This window comes from Kogia breviceps, chromosome 3, assembly GCF_026419965.1.
Source record: "Kogia breviceps isolate mKogBre1 chromosome 3, mKogBre1 haplotype 1, whole genome shotgun sequence".
NCBI lineage: Eukaryota > Metazoa > Chordata > Mammalia > Artiodactyla > Physeteridae > Kogia > Kogia breviceps.
The window spans coordinates 122,554,575-122,578,689 of NC_081312.1; the positions used below are offsets into that span (position 1 = coordinate 122,554,575).

At 39.2% G+C, this 24,115-nt stretch overlaps 1 protein-coding gene across 1 annotated transcript in view; it reads left to right on the plus strand.

The window, feature by feature from the left end:
* The window catches only part of AGBL1 (AGBL carboxypeptidase 1), a 216,117-nt gene that overhangs the window by 119,487 nt on the left and 72,515 nt on the right, over positions 1 to 24,115 (plus strand). The window lies entirely within an intron of this gene.

Consider the following 24,115-nt stretch of genomic DNA (forward strand, 5'->3'; position numbering starts at 1 on the left):
GAGGCTCAGCCATCCTCCTTGCTGTGAGTTAGTTTAGGAATACGGCTAAGACCTAGTTCCAGCCAAAGACATGTCAGAGAGAGTCTATGGGGGGATTTTGGAACAAGTCTTTTCTCTCTAAGAAAAAGCCCTAGGAAGAAATGGCCACTCCCCTTCTTAAGGGTACTGCCACTACAGATTTAAAGCCTGTACCCGCTGCAGCCATCCTGCTACTACTGTGAGTCAACGCTGAGGATGGCAGAGGCCAAGAGGGAAGAAATCTAATCCCTTGGTGCCATCACTGATCCACGAAATCAACCATCCTACATCTGAACTTCCAGCCACACGACATGATCATATTTCCTGTTGCTCAAGTCACTGTAAGTCAGAGTTAGTGCTATTTGGAGCCAAAGTCATCATAAACGGTGCGATTTCTGAGAAATAATGAAAATAGATCTTGTTAAAGACTTTCAAAAATCACTCTCTTAGCAATTTATAACATATATTAGTGCATTAAAGACTCAGAGAAATCCTAGGGTTAAAAAATTTCCTATTGCATTTCACCTGGAGCTCCCCAAATTTATTTGATTATGGGATTCTTTTATTTTTCTCTTCAGTAAGTCCTATTGTCCTCACGGAAAGAAGACAGTTGTTGAAAGACACCCCCAGGGCATAGCTGGGATAGATGTAGCTATATGAAAGAATGACAGAGCTGAGCTCAAGAATAAAGGGGCAAAAATTCTCTAGGGGGAGGAAAGGCTTGAGGGACTTTTAAAATCTAGAATGTCCAATATTCAGGTTTTTTCCTGCTGTGCTGCCTGGTGGTTTAATTACCATCACAACCACCTTATGCCCCAAGTCTCCAGTAAATCTTGCCAGGTGAACATTTATGGGTGAACGCGGGGGGTAAAGGGTTGCTGGAATTCCCACCAAATTTGCAGTCCAGTTTCACTTTAATCTGAAGAACAATGTGATCCCGGCAAGCCAGATGATTTTCAGACTTCAAGAAGCTGCCCATGTAGGTCAATATTTTAAAAGTTTTTCTATGCATCCTTTTGGTGAGGGAATTACTTTTCTTCTGATGAATCTGATGAACTAAGCAATGCTAAATACGTTTGAAGTGCAATTAAAAACTGTCAAATCCTCTGAAAAAATAGACAATGCAACGTGACCTCACCTTCGGAGCACTCACAGGGAAGGGTGTATCTGAAGACGTGTGTCTCATTTGGTTCAGGATGAGCCACACAGAGGAATCCTTGTACTAGTCCCCATTCTTGGTGAAGCTGAACAGTGTGCCCAGCATCATATTCCTCTTCCTCTCAGGGACTTCCTTGCTCCCTTTCCCTTCCTCCCACCATTCCAACTCACTGCTAGTAATCTATTTTGGATGACACTTACTTTGTGGTTTCTAGCGCTAGCACGGGGTTCAGGTTGAGGTATATTTAAGTTTAGCAGAAGACTGTTGCGGCCTATTCACTTATTGACTTATTTCCCCACAAAACACGTATTTAAAAATTACTGCGGAGCAGGTCCTGTGATAAGTGCTCAGAATTCCAAGATCATAATATTGTTTCTGTCCTCAAAGAGCTTCTAGCCTATTGTGGAGTTAGATATATAAATAGATAATGTCCATATTACTGTGAAAATGGTATAAGAAGGGAAAGTAGATAGTGTGTTGAGAACTTAGAGAACTCAGGTAGTTGGAGAGCTGGAATTTGCGCTGGTTGCTGTAAGGTGGGTAGGTGTTTGATAGAGGGAAAAAGGCAAAGGGAGGGAAGGATTTCTAGAGCATGCAAAAACTGCTTGTTTAGACCTGTAAAGAAACTCAAGACCATGGTATGTGGAGGGGAATTTCTAGTAGCATTATGGGCCTGGAATTCTCTGGCAGATTTTGGCCTGTGTTGGATTTTATTGGTAATAAATCCAATCCTTTAACGAAGTGGGATTGGTATTTTTTCTCATCTTCCCTCTCACCCAAGCTTTCGTGAAAATCCTGATTTCTAAAAGAGATAAACCCTCCACGAATGCTGAGGATCATAGGCATACCTTCTGTCAATCAAGGAGTGAGTACCGAGTCACAGTGAGGCTTTGAGACAGACAAAAAGAATAACTCCTCTGCTCTCTGGAACCTCAGACTCTGATTTGGAAGGAGTCCTCAAAATCTCATGGGTCTTTTAAAAGTTAATTTTAGTTAAGGGAGAGGGAAGTTTAGGAAATCTTTGCTTGGAGGTCCATCAGTAATGGCACTGTGAGGAGGCATCACTGAGGGTCTGGAGAATTTGACCTGAAAGAAAAATGGCTTAGGAGTACTCCCCACACCTCTTACTGAAGCCCCTCATCCAAATCTCCTGAGTACCTCCTACCTAGCACTGTGTTTCACAAGTGTGATTCATAGACCAGGAACATCAGCAGCACCTGAGAAGTTGTTAAAAGTGAAATGTCTGGGGTCCCAAACTCATGGGTTCTGGGGGTTGGCCCAGCACTCTGTACTTTAATGAGACCCTCAGGGAGATTCTGATGCACCCACCAATTAATGGTGGATGGTGGGTGATGAACTTTTCTCTTGCTATTTCCATGTCCTTCCAAGTGGACAGTCTAAAGACCTCTTTCCTAAAAGACCTAAGCAATTTTTTTTTGGAAAAGAGATCACTCATCTTCAGATCTAATGACAATTTATTTCTTGGTAGTAAAATACAAATAACATAACATTTTTCATTTGGGGATAAAGATATGGTATATATACAGTGGAATATTACTCAGCCTTAAAAAAGAATGAAATGATACCATTTGCAGCAACATGGATGAAGCTAGAAATTATCATACTAAGTGAAGTAAGTCAGACAGAGAAAGACAAATACCATATGATATCACTTATATGTGGAATCTAAAAATATGATACAAATGAATTTACTTAAAAAATAAAATTGACTCACAGACATAGAAAGCAAACTAATGATTACCAAAGGGGAAAGGGGAGGAGGGATAAATTAGGAGTTTGGGATTAACATATACACACTACTGTATATAAAATAGACAAACAACAAGGACCCAAGGAACTATATTCAATATCTTGTAATAACCTATAATGGAAAAGAATCTGAAAAATAATATATGTGTATATATATACATATATAAAAAACAGAATCACTTTGCTGTATGCCTGAAACATTGTAAATCAACTATATTTCAATTGAAAAAATTTACCATTTCAACCATTTTAAGTGTGCAATTCAGTGGCACTGATTACATTCCCATTGTTATGCAGCCATCACTATTTATTTTCAAAACTTTTTCATTACTTGAAACAAAATCCTGTAACAATTAAGCAGTAACTCCCCATTCCCCTTCCTCTCAGTCCCTGGTTACTTCTAATCTACTTATGTCTCTACGCATTTGCCTATTCTAGGTACCTCATATAAGTGGGAAGAATCCTACAATATTTGTCTTTTGGTGAATGACAACTTTTGGAAGTGCTGTTTGCATTAATGCTGGGGACTTTAAGTCTTGGTACCAAGCTTGAAGCTCTGTTACATCTCAACCAAACAGGTCCAGTAATGGTCAGGCCTGTCTTTGCTCTGCCCTTCAGCAAGAGCAAAATCAGATACATTTCTTTTCATTCATTGAGTCAGCAAATATCCTCTGGGTGCCTGTTCTCTGCTATGCAATGAGATAGGATATCACAGCTTTCCTTTTGTGCTTCCAGATATTCAAGAGTGGATGGTATAATACATGCATTGAACTTAGAAGATATCAAGTAAATACAGCAATTATTCTACTATAGTAATACAGGAGAAACTCTGTAACATTTTATTTTGTATGCATATGCATAATTATATACTGTGCTCATTATATGGTACATTTATATGTACATATTACAGTATAGGATTGCAGTCACTCATCCATATCTATTGTACTTTGTAAATAATTTAAGGAAACTCAAAGGTGACTGTCACATAGAGTTCTAACCCAAGAGTCACAGCCTTATGCAGAAAGAGACCCCCTTTTGTGAAAGCTTATTAGAATCCTCATTCTGCTCTCCCCTCCCCTGCATTAACCTTTCCCATCCTGGTCCTGGGAATTCTCAAAAGCTTTTTTTTTTTAACTTTATTGAAGTATAATTGCTTCACAATGTTGTTAGTTTCTGCTGTACAACAAAGTGAATCAGCTGTATGTATACATATATCACCATATCCCCTCCCTCTTGAGCCTCGCTCCCACCCTCCCTATCCCACCCCTCTAGGTGGTCACAAAGCACCAAGCTGATCTCCCTGTGCTATGCAGCTGCTTCCCACTAGCTGTCTATTTTACATTTGGTAGTGTATATATGTCCATGCCAAGCTCTCACTTCATCCCAGATTACCCTTCCCCCTCCCTGTGTCCTCAAGTCCATTCTCTACATCTGCATCTTTATTCCTGCCCTGCCACTAGGTTCATCAGTACCATTATTTTGAGATTCCATATATGGGTGTTAGCATATGGTATTTGTTTTTCTCTTTCTGACTTACTTTACTCCGTATGACAGACTCTAGTTTCCCTTACCTCATTACAAATAACTCAATTTCGTTCCTTTTTATGGCTGAGTAATATTCTATTGTATATATGTGCCACATCTTCTTTATCCATTCATCTGTTGATGGACATTTAGGTTGCTTCCAAGTCCCAGCTGTTGTAAATAGTGCTGCAGTGAACATTGGGGTACATGAGGTTTTTTTAAAAAAAGTATGGTTTTCTCAGGGTATATGCCCAGTACTGGGACTGCTGCGTCATATGGTAGTTCTATTTGTAGTTTTTTAAGGAACCTCCATACTGTTCTCCATAGTAGCTGTATCAATTTATATTCCTACCAAGAGTGCAAGAGGGTTCCCTTTTCTCCACACCCTTTCCAGCATTTATTGTTTGTAGATTTTTTGGTGATGACATTCTGACAGGTGTGAGGTGATACCTCATTGTAGTATTGATTTGCATCTCTCTAATGATTAGTGATTTTGAGCATCCTTTCATGTGTTTGTTGGGAATCTGTATATCTTCTCTGGAGAAATGTCCATTTAGATCTTCTGCCCATTTGTGGATTGGGTTGTTTGTTTTTTTGATATTAAGCTGCATGAGCTTCTTGTATATTTTGGAGATTAATCCTTTGCCAGTTGCTTCATTTGCAAATATTTTCTCCCATTCTGAGGTTTGTCTTTTCGTCTTGTTTATGGTTTCCTTTGCTGTGCAAAAGCTTTTAAGTTTCATTAGGTCCCATTTGTTTATTTTTGCTTTTATTTCCATTTCTCTAGGAGGTGGGTCAAAAAGGATCTTGCTGTGATTTATGTCATAGAGTGTTCTGCCTATGTTTTCCTCTAAGACTTTTATACTGTCTGGCCTTACATTTAGGTCCTTAATCCATTTTGAGTTTATTTTTGTGTATGGTGTTAGGGAGTGTTCTAATTTCATTCTTTTACATGTAGCTGTCCAGTTTTCCCAGCACCACTTAATGAAGAGGCTGTCTTTTCTCCACTGTATATTCTTGCCTCCTTTATCAAAAATAAGGTGATCATATGTGTGTGGGTTTATCTCTGGGCTTTCTATCCTGTTCCAATGATCAATATTTCTGTTTTTGTGCCAGTACCATACTGTCTTGCTTTATGTAGCTTTGTAGTATAGTCTGAAGTCAGGGAGCCTGATTCCTCCAGCTCCGTTTTTCTTTCTCAAGATTGCTTTGGCTATTCGGGGTCTTTTGTGTTTCCATACAAATTGTGAAATTTTTTGTTCACGTTCTGTGAAAAATATCATTGGTAGTTTGATAGGGATTGCATTGATCTGTAGATTGCTTTGGGTAGTATAGTCATTTTCACAATGTTGATTCTTCCAATCCAGGATCATGGTATGTCTCTCCATCTGTTTGTATCAACTTTAATTTCTTTCATCATAGTCTTATAGCTTTCTGCATACAGATCTTTGTTCTCCTTAGGTAGGTTTATTCCTAGGTATTTTATTCTTTTTGTTGCAATGGTAAATGGGAGTGTTTTCTTAATTTCACTTTCAGATTTTTCATCATTAGCGTATAGGAATGCACACGAATTCTGTGCATTAATTTTGTATCCTGCTAGTTTACCAGATTTATTGATTAGCCTTAGCAGTTTTCTGGTAGCATCTTTAGGATTCTCTATGTATAGTGTCATGTCATCTGCAAACAGTGACAGCTTTACTTCTTCTTTTCCAATTTGGATTCCATTTATTTCTTTTTCTTCTCTGATTGCTCTGGCTAAAACTTCCAAAAGTATGTTGAATAGTAGTGGTGAGAATGGACAACCTTTTCTTGTTCCTGATCTTAGAGGAAATGCTTTCAGTTTTTCACCATTGAGAATGATGTTGGCTGTGAGTTTGTCACATATGGTTTTTATTATGTTGAAGAAAGTTCTCTCTATGCCTACTTTCTGGAGGGTTTTTATGATAAATTGGTCTTGAATTTTGCTGAAAGCTTTTTCTGCATCTACTGAGACGATCATATGTTTTTTCTCCTTCAGTTTGTTAAATGGTTTATCACACTGATTGATTTGCATATACTGAAGAAACCTTGCATTGCTGGGATAAACCCCTCTTGATCATGGTGTATGATCCTTTTAATGTGCTGTTGGATTCTGTTTACTAGTATTTTGTTGAGGATTTTTGCATCTATGTTCATCAGTGATATTGGCCTGTAGTTTTCTTTCTTTGAGACTTCTTCGTCTGGTTTTAGTATCAGGGTGATGGTGGGCTTATATAATGAGTTTCTGAGTGTTCCTCCCTCTGCTATATTTTGGAAGAGTTTGAGAAGGATAGGCATTAGCTCTTCTCTAAATGTTTGATAGAATTTGCCTGTGAAGCCATCTGGTCCTGGGCATCTGTTTGTTGGAAGATTTTTAATCACAGTTTCAATTTCAGTGCTTGTGATTGGTCTGTTAATATTTTCTATTTCCTCCTGGTTTAGTCTCGGAAGGTTCTGCTTTTCTAAGAATTTGTCCATTTCTTCCAGGGTGTCTATTTTATTGGCATCTAGGTGCTTGTAGTAATCCCCCATAATCCTTTGTACTACTGCAGTGTCCGTTGTTCCTTCTCCTTTTTCATTTCTAATTCTACTGATTTGAGTCTTCTCCCTTTCTTCCTGAAGAGTCTTGCTAATCATTTATCAATTCTGTTTATCTTCTCAAACAGCCAGCTTTTAGTTTTATTGATCTTTGTTATTGTTTCCTTCATTTCTTTTTCATTTATTTCTGGTCTGTTCTTTATGATTTCTTTCCTTCTGCTAACCTTGGCAGGGGAGGGGGGCAGTTTGTTCTTCTTTCTCTAATTGCTTTAGGTGTGAGGTTAGGTTGTTTATTTGAGATGTTTCTTACTTCTTGAGGTAGGATGGTCGTGTTTTCATTTTCATTTGTTTCTAGGTATTTTTTTATTCCCTTTTTGATTTCTTCAGTGATCTCTTGGTTATTCAGTAGTGTATTGTGTAGCCTCCATGTGTTTGTAGTTTTTACAGTTATTTTCCTATAATTGATATCTAGTCTCATAGCATTGTGGTTGGAAAAGATGCTTGATACAATTTCAGTTTTCTTAAATTTACCAAAGCTTGATTTGTGACACAAGATATGATCTATCCTGGAGAATGTTCCGTGAGCACTTGAGAAGAAAGTGTATTTTGTTGTTTTTGGATGGAATGTCCTATAAATATCAATTAAGTCCATCCTGTTTAATGTATTATTTAAAGCTTGTGTTTCCTTATTTATTTTCAGTTTGGATGATCTGTCCATTGGTGAAAGTGGGGTGTTAAAGTCCCTTAGTATGATTGTGTTACTGTCCATTTCCCCTCTTATGGCTGTTAGCATTTGTCTTATGCTTTGAGGTGCTTCTATGTTGGGTGCATAAGTATTTACAATTGTTATATCTTCTTCTTGGACTGATCCCTTGATCATTATGTAGTGTCCTTCTTTGTCTCTTGTAATAGTCTTTATTTTAAAGTGTATTTTGTTTGATGTGAGAATTGTTACTCCAGCTTTCTTTTGATTTCCATTTGCTTGGAATATCATTTTTATCCCCTCACTTTCAGTCTGCATGTGTCCCTAGGTCTGAAGTAGGTCTCTGTAGGCAGCATATATATGGGTCTTATTTTTGTATCCATTCAGCCAGTCTATGTCTTTTGGTTAGAGCATTTAATCCATTTACATTTAAGGTAGTTATTGATATGTATGTTCCTATTACCATTTTCTTAATTGTCTTGGGTTTGTTATTGTAGGTCTTTTCCTTTGCTTGTGTTTCCTGCCTAGTGAAGTTCCTTTAGCATTTGTTTTAAAGTTGGTTTGGTGGTGCTGAATTCTCTTAGCTTTTGCTTTTCTGTAAAAGTTTTAATTTCTCCATTGAATCTGAATGAGATCCTTGATGGGTCGAGTAATCTTGGTTGTAAGTTTTTCTCTTTCTTCACTTTAAATATGTCCTGGGACTCCCTTCTGGCTTGCAGAGTTTTCTGCTGAAAGATCAGCTGTTAACCCTATGGGGATTCCCTTGTATATTATTTGTTGTTTTTCCCTTGCTGCTTTTAATATGTTTTCTTTGTATTTAATTTTTGATAGTTTGATTAATATGTGTCTGGGCATGTTTCTCTTTGGATTTATCCTGTATGGGACTCTCTGTGCTTCCTGGACTTGATTGACTATTTCCTTTCCCATGTTAGGGAAGTTTTCAACTATAATCTCTTCCAATATTTTCTCAGTCCAGTCCCTTTCTTTTTCTCTTCTTCTTCTGGGAACCCTATAATTCGATTGTCTCAGAGGTCTCTGAGACTGTCCTCAATTATTTTCATTCTTTTTTCTTTATTCTGCTCTGCGATAGTTATTTCCACTATTTTATCTTCCAGGTCACTTATCCATTCTTCTGCCTTAGTTATTCTGCTATTGATTCCTTCTAGATAATTTTTTATATCATTTCCTGTGTTGTTCATGATTGTTTGTTAGCTCTTTAGTTCTTCTTGGTCCTTGTTGAACGTTTCTTGTATTTTCTCCATTATTTCCAAAATTTTGGATCATCTTAATATCATTACTCTGAATTTTTTTCAGGTAGACTCCCTATTCCTCTTCATTTGTTAGGTCTGGTGGGTTTTTACCTTGCTCCTTCATCTGCTGTGTATTTCTCTGTCTTCTGTTTTGCTTAACTTACTGTGTTTAGGCTCTCCTTTTTGCAGGCTGCAGGTTCGTAGTTCCCATTGTTTCTGGTGTCTGCCTCCAGGGGCTAAGGTTGGTTCAGTGGGTTTGGTAGGCTTCCTGGTGGAGGGCACTGGTGACTGTGTCTGATGGATGAGGCTGGATCTTGTCTTTCTGGTGGACAGGACTGCATCCGGTGGTGTGTTTTGGGGTGTCTGTGACCTTATTATGATTTTAGGCCGCCTCTCTGCTAATGTGTGGGGCTGTATTCCTGTCTTGATATTTGTTTGGCATAGGGTGTCCCACACTGTAGCTTTCTGGTCATTGAATGGAGCTGGGTCTTAGCATTGAGATGGAGATCTCTGGGAGAGCTTTTGCCATTTGATATTATGTGGAGCCTGGAGGTCTCTGGTGGACCAAAGTCCTCAACTGAGGTCTCCCACCTCAGAGGCACAGGCCTGACACCTGGCTGGAGCACCAAGACCCTGTCAACCACACGGCTCAGAAGAAAGGGGGGAAAAAAGAAAGAAAAAAATAATAAAATAAAGTTATTAAAAATGAAAAAGTTAAAAACTAATTTAAAAAGAAAGAAAGAAGAGAGCAACCGAAGCAAAAAACAAATCCACCAATGATAACAAGCACTAAAAACTATACTAAATGACAAAAAAGGACAGACAGAACACTAGGGCAAATGGTAAAAGCAAAGCTGTACAGCAAAATCACACAAAGTCCACTGCCTCAATTTTGGGATGGTTCGTTTTCTATTCATGTATTCCAGAGATGCATGGTACATCAAGTTGATTGTGGAGATTTAATCCGCTGCTCCTTAAGCTGCTGGGTTAAATTTCCCTTTCTCGTCTTTGTTCACACAGCTCCTGGGGTTCAGCTTTGGATTTGGCCCAGCCTCTGAGTGTAGGTCACCTGAGGGCGTCTTTTTTTTGCTCAGACAGGACGGGGTTAAAGTAGCAGCTGATTAGGGGGTCTTTCTCCCTCAGATCAGTGGGAGGGAGGGGTACGGAATGTGGGGCGAGCCTGCAGCTGCAGAGACCAGCATGACGTTGCACCAGCCTGAGGCTCCTTGCCTTCTCCCAGGGAAGTTGTCCCTGGATGACGGGACCCTGGCAGTGGCAGGCTGCATACGCTCCTGGCAGGGGAGGTGTGGATAGTGACCTGTGCTTGCACACAGGTTTTATGGTGGCTGCAGCAGCAGCCTTAGCATCTCATGCCCATCTCTGGTGTCTGAGCTGATAGCCGCAGATCACGCCAATCTCTGGAGCTGTTTTAGGCACTGCTCTGAATCCCCTCTCCTCACACACCCTGAAACAATGGTCTCCTGCCAGTTAGGCAGTTCCAGACTTTTTCCTGGACTCCCTGCAGGCTAGCTGTGGCACTTAGCCCCCTTTAGGCTGTGTTCAAGCTGCCAACCCCAGTCCTCTCCCTGGGGTCTGACTTCCGAACCCTGAGCCTCAGCTCCCAGCCCCCACCCACCCCAGCCGTTGAGGAGAGAAGCCTCTCATGCTGCTGAGTGCTGGTTGGCACATCTCCTCTGCACGGGAATCTCTCTGCTTTGCCCTCTGCACTCCTATTGCTGCGCTGTCCTCTTTGGCTCTGAAACTCCCCCCTCTCCCCCATCTTCGCCAGTGAAGGGACTTCCTAGTGTATGGACACTTTTCCTCCTTCACAGCTCCCTCACAGAGTTGCTGGTCCCATCCCTATTCTTTTGTCTCTGGTTTTTCTTTTTCTTTTGCCCTACCCAGGTACATGGGGAGTTTCTTGCCTTTTGGGAAGTCTGAAGTCTTCTGCCAGTGTTCAGTAGGTGTTCTGTAGGAGTTGTTCCACATGTAGATATATTTCTGATGCATTTGTGGGGAGGAAGGTGATCTCCACGTCTTACTCCTTGGCCATCTTACCAACATCTTTCTCACCGTTGGTAATTTGATAGGGATTGCATTGAACCTGTAGACTGTTTGGGGTAGTATAGTCATTTTCACAATATTGATTCTTCCAATTCAAGACAGGAATTCCATATGTCTTTATCATCTTTGATTTCTTTCATCAGTGTCTTATAGTTTTCTTCATACAGGTTTTTTCCTCCTTAGGTAGGTTTATTTCTAGGTATTTTATCCTTTTTGTTTCAATGGTAAATGGGAGTGTTTCCTTAATTTCTCTTTCTGAGTTTTCATTGTTATCATAGGAACACAAGAGATTTCTGTGCATTAATTTTGTATCCTGCTACTTTACCAAATTCATTGATTAGCTCTAGTAGTTTTCTGGTGACATCTTTAGGATTTTCTATGTATAGGATCATGTCATCTCCAAACAGTGACAGTGTTACTTCTTCTTTTCCAGTTTGGATTCCTTTTATTTCTTTTTCTTCTCTGATTGCCATGGCTTAAACTTCCAAAACTATGTTGAATAATAGTAGTGAATTGGGCACCCTTGTCTTGTTCCTGGTCTTAGAGGAAATGCTTTCAGTTTTTCACCATTGAGAAATCATTCTCAGTTGGCTGTGGGTTTGTCATATACAGCTTTTATTATGTTGAGGTAGATTCCCTCTATGCCCACTTTCTGGAGAGTTATCATAAATTGGTATTGAATTTTGTCAAAAGCTTTCTCTGCATCTATTGAGATTATCACATGGTTTTTATCCTTCAATTTGTTAATATGGTGTATCACATTGACTGATTTGTGTATATTGAAGAATCCTTGCATTCCTGGGATAAACACTCTGGATCATGATGTATGATCCTTTTAACGTTCTGTTCAATTCTGTTTGCTAGTATTTTGTTGAGGATTTTTGCATCTGTGTTCATCAGTGATATTGGCCTGTAATTTTCTTTTTTTTTGTGACATCTTTGTCTGGTATTGGTATCAGGGTGATGGTGGCCTTGTAGAATGATTTTGGGAGTGTTCCTCCCTCTGCTATATTTTGGAAGGGTTTGCGAAGGACAGGCACTAGCTCTTCTCTAAATGTTTGATAGAATTCTCCTGTGAAACCATCTGGCCCTGGGCTTTTGTTTGTTGGAAGATTTTTAATCACAGTCTCAATTTCAGTGTTTGTGATTGGTCTGTTCATATTTTCTGTTTCTTCCTGGTTTAGTCATGGAAGGTTGTACTTTTCTAAGAATTTGTCCATTTGTTCCAGGTTGTCCATTTTATTGGAATGTAGTTGCTTGTAGTAGTCTCACATGATCCTTTGTATTTCTGCAGTGTCTTTTCCTCTTTCGCTTCTAATTCTGTTAATATGAGTCTTCTCCCTTTTTTTCTTGATGAGTCTGGCTAATGGTTTATCAATTTTGCTTATCTTCTTAAAGAACCAGCTTTTAGTTTTATTGATTTTTCCTATTGTTTCCTTCATTTCATTTTCATTTATTTCTGATCTGATCTTTATGATTTCTTTCCTTCTGTGAACATTGTTTTTTTTTTTTCTTATTCTTTCTCTAATTGCTTTAGATGTAAGGTTAGGTTGTTTATTTGAGATGTTTCTTGTTTGTTAAGGTAGGATGGTATTGCTATAAACTTCCCTCTTAGAACTGCTTTTGCTGCATCCCACAGGTTTTGAGTCATCATGTTTTCATTGTCATTTGTTTCTAGGTATTTTTTGCTTTCCTCTTTGATTTCTTCAGTGATCTATTGGTTGTTTAGTAGCATATTGTTTAGCCTCCATGTGTTTGTATTTTTTGCCTTTTTTTTCCCTGTAATTGATATCTAGTCTCATAGCATTGTTGTCAGAAAAGATGCTTGATATCATTTCAATTTTCTTAAGTTTATTGAAGCTTGATTTGGCCCAAGATGTGATCTATCCTGGAGAATGTTCCATGTGCACTTGGGAAGAGATTGTATTTTGTTGTTTTTCAATGGAATGTCCTATAAATATCAATTAAATCCATCTGGTCTAATGTGTCATTTAAAGTTTGTGTTTCCTTATTTATTTTCTGTTTGGATGATCTGTCCATTGGTATAAGAGGGGTGTTAAATTCCTCTACTATTATTGAAAAAGCTTTTGTCTGAGTCCTTGGTCTTGATGATATTGCCCATGGATTTGGAAGTACTTCAAAACCAGCTCCCCTTTGCATAGTTTCTGCTTAGGAAAAGTCGGGTGAGTGGGGTCCTCCCAGCCTTGACTACAGTGCTGTGCTCCTGGTTCTCTGGCTCAGGCAGTAGCCACCCCTCTGTCACACTCTCTACTGAGTTTTACTAACCAAAGCAGTCTGAGGTCTGGGTTTCCATTTCTTTAGTAAAACCTTCCCACGAATGATGATGATTCCCACAAGATGTCTTTGACAGCATCTGGATAGAGTTGAGGGGAGGGGTACTTTTTCTTTTCTTTTTTTCCCAGGATAAGATGGACAGTTTCCATGCTGGGCACAGGATCTGGTTCAAACTTTGCACCATATGTCCACGGTTTTTCTTTTCTTTCACTGTGTAGGAGCCATTTCAGTTTCCATTTCTGTTTTCTCCTCTGTCTCTGAAAAATAGTGATTAGTAAGATCCATTTGTCATCCATTTTCCTTGGTAATTGGCTGTGTGTGTGTGTGTGTGTGTGTGTGTGTGTGTGTGTCTTCTTTTACCCATCCTCCTATTCCCTCTCCAGCCAGGCAGGAGGCTGGGATGATACCAGATGGCATTCTGGGTGCCTCTGATCTGCAGGCAATGTGTTCTATCCCTTTTAAAGGTCCTCCTGCTTTATCCGCCTGTTATTTAAATAACTCCTTTTTCCTCCACTCTCTGTTTCTGCTGCTACAACTCCACATCCCATGGCCAATTCTAGAGAGGATCTAGGGTTAAATTCTAGGGCTACCTACTTCTTTTTTTCTGGAAACTGTCCTATTTATAGATGGTTTCTTCTTGTATATAGAAAGTCCCAATGATTCCACTAAAAAACTATCAGAACTAATAAACAGTTTCTGCAATGTGACCATGGTAAAAGATCAGTATTCAAAAATCAATTGTATTTCTGTAAACTAGCAATGAATGGGAAAGATCGCTGAGCCCAGTGCTCCAGGTTCTGCTGGGTGGCTGGTGTAATTGCCAGATGCTGGGGTCAGACAGAGTTGAGGCGAAGTTCCAGCTCTGCTGCTTTCTAGTGTTACTTCAGGTGGGTTAATTTACCTTGAATAGTCCCTTCATCGATAAAATGGGAATTGTTATGGGAAATAAGTTATCTAATGTTACTTCTCATAGCAAGTTGCCAAGAAATCCTGTTATCTCCAAATTCAAAGCATATCCATGCTCTTCTTGAGAAGATCCCTCTAGTTGTACCCTGAAGAACAGTTTGAAGGGACCTAGAGTGAATATGGATGCATCAGTTTTGGGGCTATAGCAGTAGTTAGGTGACTGCTGACATTTAGGTGATTTCTATTCATTTAGATTTTCTTTAATTTTTTAAAATCTGAGTTTTCTAGCTTTCAGTGTAAAAGGCTTGAGTTTCTTTTATTAAATTTATTACCAGGAATTTTATTCTTTTGCTGCCATTATAAGTGAGATTGCCATTTTAAATCTCATTTTTGAACTATTCATTGCTAGTTTACAGAAATACAATTGATTTTTGAATATTGATTGCAGAACTTATTAGTTATGATAGTTCTTTAGTGGATTCATTTACTTTCTATATACAAGACCAAACCATCTATAAATAAGATAGTTTTATTCCCTCTTTTCCAATCTGCATGCTTTTCCTTCCTTCCTTCTTTCTTTCTTTCCTTCCTTCCTCTTTCCTTCCTTCCTTCTTTCCTTCCTTCCTTCCTTCATTCCTTCCTTTGTTCCCTCCTTCCTAAATGCCCTGATTAGAACCTCTAGTACAATGTTGAACAGAGGTGGTGAAAGTGGATATCCTTATTTTGTTCCTGTTCGTAGAAGGAAAGCATTCAGTCATCTTTCTCCATTAAGTATCATGTTAACTATTGGTTTTAAGTAGACCCCTTTATCAGGTGGAGGAAGTTATCTTCTATCCCTAGTGTGTTGAGTATTTTTATCATGAAAGTGTAATGGATTTTATCAAACACTTTTTCTGTGTCTATTAAAATGATAATATGGTTTTCATTCTTTATTTTATTATTATGGTGGGTTATTACATTGGTTGATTTTCAGATGTTCAACCAACCTTGCATTCCTGGGAGAAATCCCACTTGACCATTGTCTATAACATTTTTTATACATTGCTGTATTTGGTTTGCTCCACAAAGCTCTCTACTGCTTTCTACTCTGGTCTGTCTCTGGTTTCTACTCTTGCTTCCTTAGAGTCCTTTTCGCTTTTGAAAAATAGAGCAGTCAGAGAAATCTTCTTAAAACATGTTTGATCATTGCTCAAAATCCTGTAGTGAATCCCTCACTTGGAGTGAAGGAAAAGCCTTTAGAGTGCTTACCAGGCCCTACATGAATAGTTCCCTGTTACTCCTCACCCCAGCTCCTGCTCCTCTCCTCTCATCTGTTTTGGTTCCAGCATCCCTGGCCACCTTGCTCTTCCTTGAACAGGTCAGGCCTATTGTCATTTTAGAGGGTCTGAACATGCTTCCTTCTGATATTCATATAGCAACTTTCTTCCCTCCTTCATGCCTTTGCTTAGAGTTTCCCTTCTCCATGAAGCCTACTGCAGCCAAACTTGCAACCCAGCCCTGTGCATCTTATCTCTTTACCTTGTTCTTACTTTTCTTTTTTTTTTCCCTCATAGCACTGACCACATTTTAGAATGCTAATTTAATGTATTCCTCAAAAATACTGATTACCTATTAACTATTTTTTTCATCCTAACCCTTTTGAGTGTAAGAGTCTTTGGTTTATCAGTTTATCCCAGCACATAGTAAGTGCTCAGTAAATATTTGTTGAATGAATGGACAGTGTATATAAAGCTCCTAGACCAGGGCCTGATATTTGGAAAAAGGTTCAACAAATATTCGATGGTGTTCTGTATTCAAATACTGTTAAATGGTGTGGGTAGAATAAGGCAAAGCAAAATGTTTTCTGTTTTCTGGAATTTGCAGGCTGGAAGAGGAGACAGACATTAATAAAATAATCATGAAATGAGTGAAGAATTACAAACTGAATTGAGCTATTAAAAAAGGTGGGTTGTGAAGGATGAACACACTAATTAGAGGGCCTGGACTGAGGCTAGGGATCACAGAAGTCTTTCCTAAGGAAGTGACACCTGAGTTAGGATGTGAAGGAGGAGGGGAAGGTCTAGAGCATTTTAGACTGTGTCATTAGCAAGGACAAAGGACAAGTTATGGGAACATGTTCCAAAGCTTGGAAAAAGCCCAGAGGGGCAGAACCACAGAGAGTAAGAGGGTGGTATGAAGCTAGGCTGGAGCAGGTGACAGGAGCCAGACTTTGTAGGGTCTCCTAGACCATGTTTTAGGATTTGGACTTTTATCCAAGAGTGAAAGTGGGCATGGGAGTGGCAACGTGAGGGTGCCTTAATCAGATGTTCTTGGGAAGATCACTCTAGTTGCAGCTGAAAGAACAGTTTGAAGGGGTCCTAGAGTTGATATGAATAGATTCATTCTGGAGTTTCACAGTAGTTAGTTGAGAGATATTTGGGTGATTTTTAATTTATTCCATTAACTTATGCTCAACGATATTTTCTTTTTCTTTTAAATGTTTGAATTTGACTTAATTTAATTTTTTATATAGCAGGTTCTTATTAGTCATCAATTTTATACACATCAGTGTATACATGTCAATCCCAATCTCCCAATTCATCCCAGTACCCCCACCACCACCCTTCCACTTTCCCCGCTTAGTGTCCATACGTCTGTTCTCTACATCTGTGTCTCAATTTCTGCCCTGCAAACCCATTCATCTGCACCATTTTTCTGCGTTCCACATGTATGCGTTCATATAAGATATTTGTTTTTCTCTTCCTGACTTACTACACTGTGTATGACAGTCTCTAGATCCATCCACATCTCAACAAATGACCCAATTTCGTTCCTTTTTATGGCTGAGCATTATTCCATTGTATATATGTACCACATCTTCTTTATCCATTCGTCTGTTGAAGGGCATTTAGGTTGCTTCCATGACCTGGCTATTGTAAATAGTGCTGAAATGAACATTGGGGTGCATGTGTATTTTGGAATTATGGTTTTCTCTGGGTATATGCCCAGTAGTGGGATTGCTGGATCATATGGTAATTCTATTTTTAGTTTTTAAAGGAACCTCCATACTCTTCTCCATAGTGGCTGTATCAATTTACATTCCCACCAACAGTGAAAGAGGGTTCCCTTTTCTCCACACCCTCTCCAGCATTTGTTGTTTGTAGATTTTCTGATGATGCCCATTCTAATTGATGTGAGGTGATATCTCATTGTAATTTTGATTTGCACTTCTCTAATAATTAGTGATGTTGAGCAGCTGCTTTTCATGTGCTTCTTGGCCATCTGTATGTCTTCTTTAGAGAAATGTCTATTTAGGTCTTCTGTCCGTTTTTGGATTGGGTTGTTTGTTTTTTTCATATTGAGCTGCATGAGCTGTTTATATATTTTGGAGATTAATCCTTTGTCCATTGATTCATTTGCAAATATTTTCTCCCATTCTGAGGGTTGTCTTTTCATCTTGTTTATGGTTTCCTCTGCTGTGCAAAAGCTTTTAAGTTTCATTAGGTCCCATTTGTTTATTTTTGTTTTTATTTCCATTACTCTAGGAGGTGGATCAAAAAACATCTTGTTGTGATTTATGTCAAAGAGTGTTCTTCCTATGTTTTCCTCTAAGAGTTTTATAGTGTCCAATCTTACATTTAGGTCCCTAATGCATTTTGAATTTATTTTTGTGTATGGTGTTAGGGAGTATTCCAATTTCATTCTTTTACATGTAGCTGTCCAGTTTTCCCAGCACCACTTATTGAAGAGACTGTCTTTTCTCCATTGTATATCCTTGCCTCCTTTGTCATAGATTAGTTGACAGTAGGTGCATGGGTTTACCTCTGGGCTTTCTATCTGTTCCATTGATCTATGTTTCTGTTTTTGTGCCAGTACCATATTGTCTTGATTACTGTAGCTTTGTAGTATAGTCTGAAGTCAGGGAGTCTGATTCCTCCAGCTGCGTTTTTTTTCCCTCAAGACTGCTTTGGGTATTCGGGGTCTTTTGTGTCTTCATACAAATTTTAAGATTTTTTGTTCTTGTTCTCTAAAAAATGCCATTGGTAATTTGACAAGGATTGCATTGAATCTGTAGATTGCTTTCAGTAGTATAGTCATTTTCACAGTATTGATTATTCAAATCCAAGAACATGATATATCTCTCCATCTGTTGGTATCATCTTTAATTTTTTTCATCAATGTCTAATACTTTTCTGCATACAGGTCTTTTTTCTCCTAGTAGGTTTATTTCTAGGTATTTTATTCTTTTTGTTGCAATGGTAAATGGGAGTGTTCCCTTAATTTCTCTTTCAGATTTTTCATCATTTGTATATAGGAATGCAAGAGATTTCTGTGCATTAATTTTGTCTCCTGCTACTTTACCAAATTCATTGATTAGCTCTAGTAGTTTTCTGGTGGCATCTTTAGGATTCTGTATGTATAGCATCATGTCATCTGCAAACAGTGACAGCTTTACTTCTTCTTTTCCGATTTGGATTCCATTTATTTCTTTTTCTTCTCTGATTGCCGTGGCTAGGACTTCCAAAACTATGTTGAATCATAGTGGTGAGAGTGGACATCCTTGTCTTGTTCCTGATCTTAGAAGAAATGCTTTCAGTTTTTCACCATTGAGAATGATGTTTGCTGTGGGTTTGTCATATATGGCCTTTATTATGTTGAGGTAGGTTCCCTCCATGCCCACTTTCTGGAGAGTTTTTATCATAAATGGCTGGCGACTTTGGTCAAAAGCTTTTTCTGCATCTATTGAGATGATCATATGGTTTTTATTCTTCAATTTGTTAATGTGGTGCATCGCATTGATTGATTTGCATATATTGAAGAATCTTTGCATCTCTGGGATAAATCCCACTTGATCATGTTGTGTGATCCTTTTAATGTGTTGTTGGATTCTGTTTGCTAGTATTTTGTTGAGGATTTTTGTATGTATATTCATCAGTGATATTGGTCTGTAATTTTCTTTTTTTGTAGTATCTTTGTGTTTTGGTATCAGGGTGATGGTGGCCTCATAGAATGAGGTTGGGAGTGTTCCTTCCTCTGCAGTTTTTTGGAAGAGTTTGAGAAGGATGGGTGTTAGCTCTTCTCTAAATGTTTGATAGAATTCACCTGTGAAGCCATCTGGTCCTGGACTTTTGTTTGTTGGAAGATTTTTAATCACAATTTCAATTTCATTACTTGTGATTGGTCTGTTCATATTTTGTGTTTCTTCCTAGTTCAGTCTTGAAAGGCTTTACCTCTCTAAGAATTTGTCCATTTCTTCCAGGTTGTCCATTTTATTGGCATACTGTTGCTTCTAGTAGTCTCTTAGGATGCTTTGTACTTCTGCAGTGTCTGTTGTAACTTCTCCTGTTTCATTTCTAATTTTATTGATTTAAGTCTTCTCCCTCTTTTTCTTGATGAGTCTGGCTAATTGTTTATCATTTTTTTTATCTTCTCAAAGAACCAGCTTTTAGTTTTATTGATTTTTGCTATTGTTTTCTTTGTTTCTAATTCATTTATTTCTGCTCTGATCTTTATGATTTCTTTCCTTTTGCTAACTTTGGGTTTTGTTTGTTCTTCTTTCTCTAGTTCCTTTTGGTCTAAGGTTAGATTGCTTATTTGAGATTTTTCTTGTTTCTTGAGGTAGGCTTGTATAACTATAAACTTCCCTCTTAGAACTGCTTTTGCTGCATCCCATAGGTTTTGGATCATCGTGTTTTCATTGTCATTTGTGTCTAGGTATTTTTTGATTTCCTCTTTGATTTCTTCAGTGATCTCTTGGTTATTTAGTAACGTATTGTTTAGCCTCCATGTGTTTGTGTTTTTTACCTTTTTTTTCCCCTGTAATTCATTACTAATCTCATATCGTTTTGGTCAGAAAAGATGCTTGACATGGTTTCAATTTTCTTAAATTTACTGAGGTTTGATTCATGACCCAAGACATGATCTATCCTGGAGAATGTTCCGTGTGCACTTGAGAAGAAAGTGTAGTCTACTGTTTTTGGATGGAATGTCCTATAAATATCAATTAAATCTATCTGGTCTATTGTGTCATTTAAAGCTTGTGTTTCCTTATTAATTTTCTGTTTGGATGATCTGTCCATTGGTGTAAGTGAGGTCTTAAAGTCCTCCACTATTATTGTGTTACTGTCAATTTCCTCTGTTATAGCTGTTAGCAGTTGCCTTATGTATTGAGGTGTTCCTATGTTGGGTGCATATATATTTATAATTGTTATATCTTCTTCTTGGATTGATCACTTGATCATTATGTAGTGTCCTTCCTTGTCTCTTGTAACATTCTTTATTTTAAAGTCTCTTTTACCTGATATGAGTATTGCTACTCCAGCTTTCTTTTGATTTCCATTTTCATGGAATATCTTTTCCATCCCCTCACTTTCAGTCTGTATGTGTCCCTAGGTCTGGAGTGGGTCTCTTCTAGACACCATATAGATGGGGCTTGTTTTTGTATCCATTCAGCAAGCTTGTATCTTTTGGTTGGAGCATTTAATCCATTCACGTTTCAGGTAATTATCAATATGTATGTTCCTATGACCATTTTCTTAATTATTTTGTGTTTGTTTTTGTAGGTCCTTTTCTTCTCTTGTGTTTTCCACTTAGAGAAGTTCCTTTAGCAATTGTTGTAGAGCTGGTTTGGTGGTGCTGAATTCTCTTAGCTTTTGCTTGTCTGTAAAGCTTTTGATTTCTCCTTCGAATCTGAATGAGATCCTTGCTGGGTAGAATAATCTTGGTTGTAGGTTCTTCCCTTTCATCACTTGAAGTATATCATGCCACTCCCTTCTGGCTTGTAGAGTTTCTGCTGAGAAATCAGCTGTTAATCTTATGGGAGTTCTCTTGTATGTTATTTGTTGTTTTTCCCTTGCTGCTTTCAATAATTTGTCTTTGCCTTTAATTTTGCCAGTTTGATTACTATGTGTCTCAGCATGTTTCTCCTTGGGTTTATCCTGTATGGGACTCTCTGTGCTTCCTGGACTTGGGTGGCTATTTCCTTTCCAATGTTAGGATAGTTTTCGACTCTAATCTCTTCAAATATTTTCTTGGGTACTTTCTCTCTCTCCTCTCCTTCTGGGACCCCTATAATGCGAATGTTGTTGTGTTAACAGGCAGAGGTCTCTTAGGCTGTCTTCATTTCTTTTCATTCTTTTTTCTTTATTCTGTTCCATGTCAGTGAATTCCACCATTCTGTCTTCCAGGTCACTTCTCCGTTCTTCTGCCTCAGTTTTTCTGCTATTGATTCCTTCTAGTGTAGTTTTCATTTCAGTTATTGTATTGTTCATCTCTATTTGTTTGTTCTTTAATCTTCCAGATCTTTGTTAAACATTTCTTGCATCTTCTCTGTCTTTGCCTCCATTCTTTTTCCGAGGTCTTAGATCATCTTCACCATCATGATTCTGAATTCTTTTTCTGGAAGGTTGCCTATCTCCACTTCATTTAGTTGTTTTTCTGGGGTTTTATCTTGTTCCTTCATCTGATACATAGCCCTCTGCCTTTTCATCTTGTCTGTCTTTAAGTGAATGTGTTTCTTTGTTCCACAGCCTGCAGGATTGTACTTCTTGCTTCTCTCCCATCTTTGACTAATGTGACACTTACCATGTATTTTCTGCTATATGATGTCACTGTTTGGATTCATGTTTATTTATTGTGTTATCTTACTATTAGCTACCTTCTAGAGGGTTGAGATCTGGAAGTCACCTTGAATCTTCCTTGCAACATCAAAGAGTAACTGAGCCAGATTGACACTGTCCTCTAAACCAGTTATTCTCAAAAGTTAACGTGTGTATGAATTATCTGCTAGAATAAAGTACTGATTCAGCAGGCCAGAGATGGGGCTTGAGAGACTGCATTTCTATTTGGCTCTCAGGAAATTTGAAGCTGCAGGTGGGAGACCCATGCTTTGAGTACCAAGACTGTAAACTTCCCTTTAACCCCTCTCTCTTCCTTCTTCCTCTATGTCACTCTTTTGGCTGGTGACCCTGTTACCTCAGATCCTCCTAACTGACCTGTCTGCAACCTGTTCTTCCCCGCAACCAGTGTATCCCTCATAAAACTATTATCTAACAGAGCCCTACCTCCATGGTGAACGCACCCAAACAAATGTGCCATGCAAATCGGAAATGCAGAGTTGCCTTAAGACCTGACCTGTGATCTAAGGACCTGGCTAGGTATTTTGCTTGGGACATCCCCTTCTTTCTTTTCCTGCCTCTGTGGTTTCCTTCTTCTCTGCTAACCTCCTCTGATGAACTCAATATGGCTACTCTGCTTTTCCCCAAAGTACTGATTTTCATTTTGTCCCAACCCAAGCCAGGCCAGGCCCTCTGCACTGTGGCTCACAGATTTTCCACACTGGCTTGGGCTGCCAGCAGCACCTTCAAAGTACCCTTTCTTTTTTTTTTTTTTTTTTTTTGCGGTATGCGGGCCTCTCACTGTTGTGGCCTCTCCCGTTGAGGAGCACAGGCCCCGAACGTGCAGGCCCAGCGGCCACGGCTCACGGGCCCAGCCGCTCCGCGGCATGCGGGACCCTCCCGGACCGGGGCACGAACCCGCGCCTCCCGCATCGGCAGGCGGACTCCCAACCACTGCGCCACCAGGGAAGCCCCAAAGTACCCTTTCTTAAATCCAGTGTTGCCCCACTGTTAGGGAACCATTGGCCAAAACTGCCCCCCTTAGCCAGGCATGATGGTAACCACTCGCATGAATTGTCTTGCAGCAAGAGACAACCTTGTCTCCTTGGACATTCATTTCCAAGTGTTAGACAAGAAGGGGTCCTCTTCTTGGGCCTTGGAAGAGGTCCTCCTTCCTGCAACAGCACTATGTCGTGTTACAAAAGATGGTAGCTGTGGAAGCTGAAAGTTGATTAGAGGAAATCATGGTTGGGAAGGAGAAATGATGTAGTCTATTGGTGAAAACTAGCCTTGCCTTCTTTACGACTGTCCGGCAGTTGTTTGGATCTCACAGACCTGGAGGTCATCCCAGACACAGGTTTGCACCAGTGAGTTTCAGGCAACTGCTTTGCAGGATTCCCTAGTGGGTTATGGGAAGCAGTAAGGTTTCAAGTGCCTACTTTCTGTTTTAGTTTATTTTTATTCATTCCTTTGTTATTATTATTATTATTATTTTACTGTCAGCTCTATTGCTCAATAGTAAATAATATATTGCAAAGAGAATTGTCCCTTATCAACTGGGCAGAGACCAGGGCAAAGAAAATACTGAGAGATTCTGGAGAACAGTGGATGTGGAGGAAGCAAGGATGGGAAGTGAGATTCCTGGGTTTGGGGCCCCAGTTCTGCTCACATGTCTATGTAATCTTGGAAGGGTGATCTAGCCTCTTTGGCCTGTTCCCCCAGTTCTCAGAAGGGTGCTGGGGACATATCACTGTTTAGCAGGCCTTAAGGATAGGTTAGTAAGGCTGTGCAGAATACTTCTATTCTTTAATTAAATAAACTACACATTCTCCCTCCCACAGTGTCCTCAGTGCCATGAAGTTTTCCTCTGCCCTGTAAGTGGGTCTTTGTGTGACCTTCCCAGGCTCAGGGAGTAAATGGAAGGGTCACTAAGACCTGAGCCAAATGCATTTTCATTCTATATGCCTCCCCTCACTGCAAAGGCTGTCAAATTCCTTCATGGAAGAAAACAGTGAATTTGGAAGGAAAATGCAACGTAACCATTTTTTACCCTAAGGAACCAGCTTCGCTTTCCAATGTGTGAATGTTTTCTAGTGTGTTCCCAGGGCCGTGAGTGTTTCAAGGAGTTTGCAGTGCACTGCTGTACTCACTCAACCTCCAAGTCTCACCCCCTCCCAACCCATTCTCCAGAGTCCCCAGGGTTTCCAGGTATAAATCAAGGGACTGCAAGAGCTCTGGCTGGAAGGAGCATGGTGTGAGGAAGTTGATGGAAGGT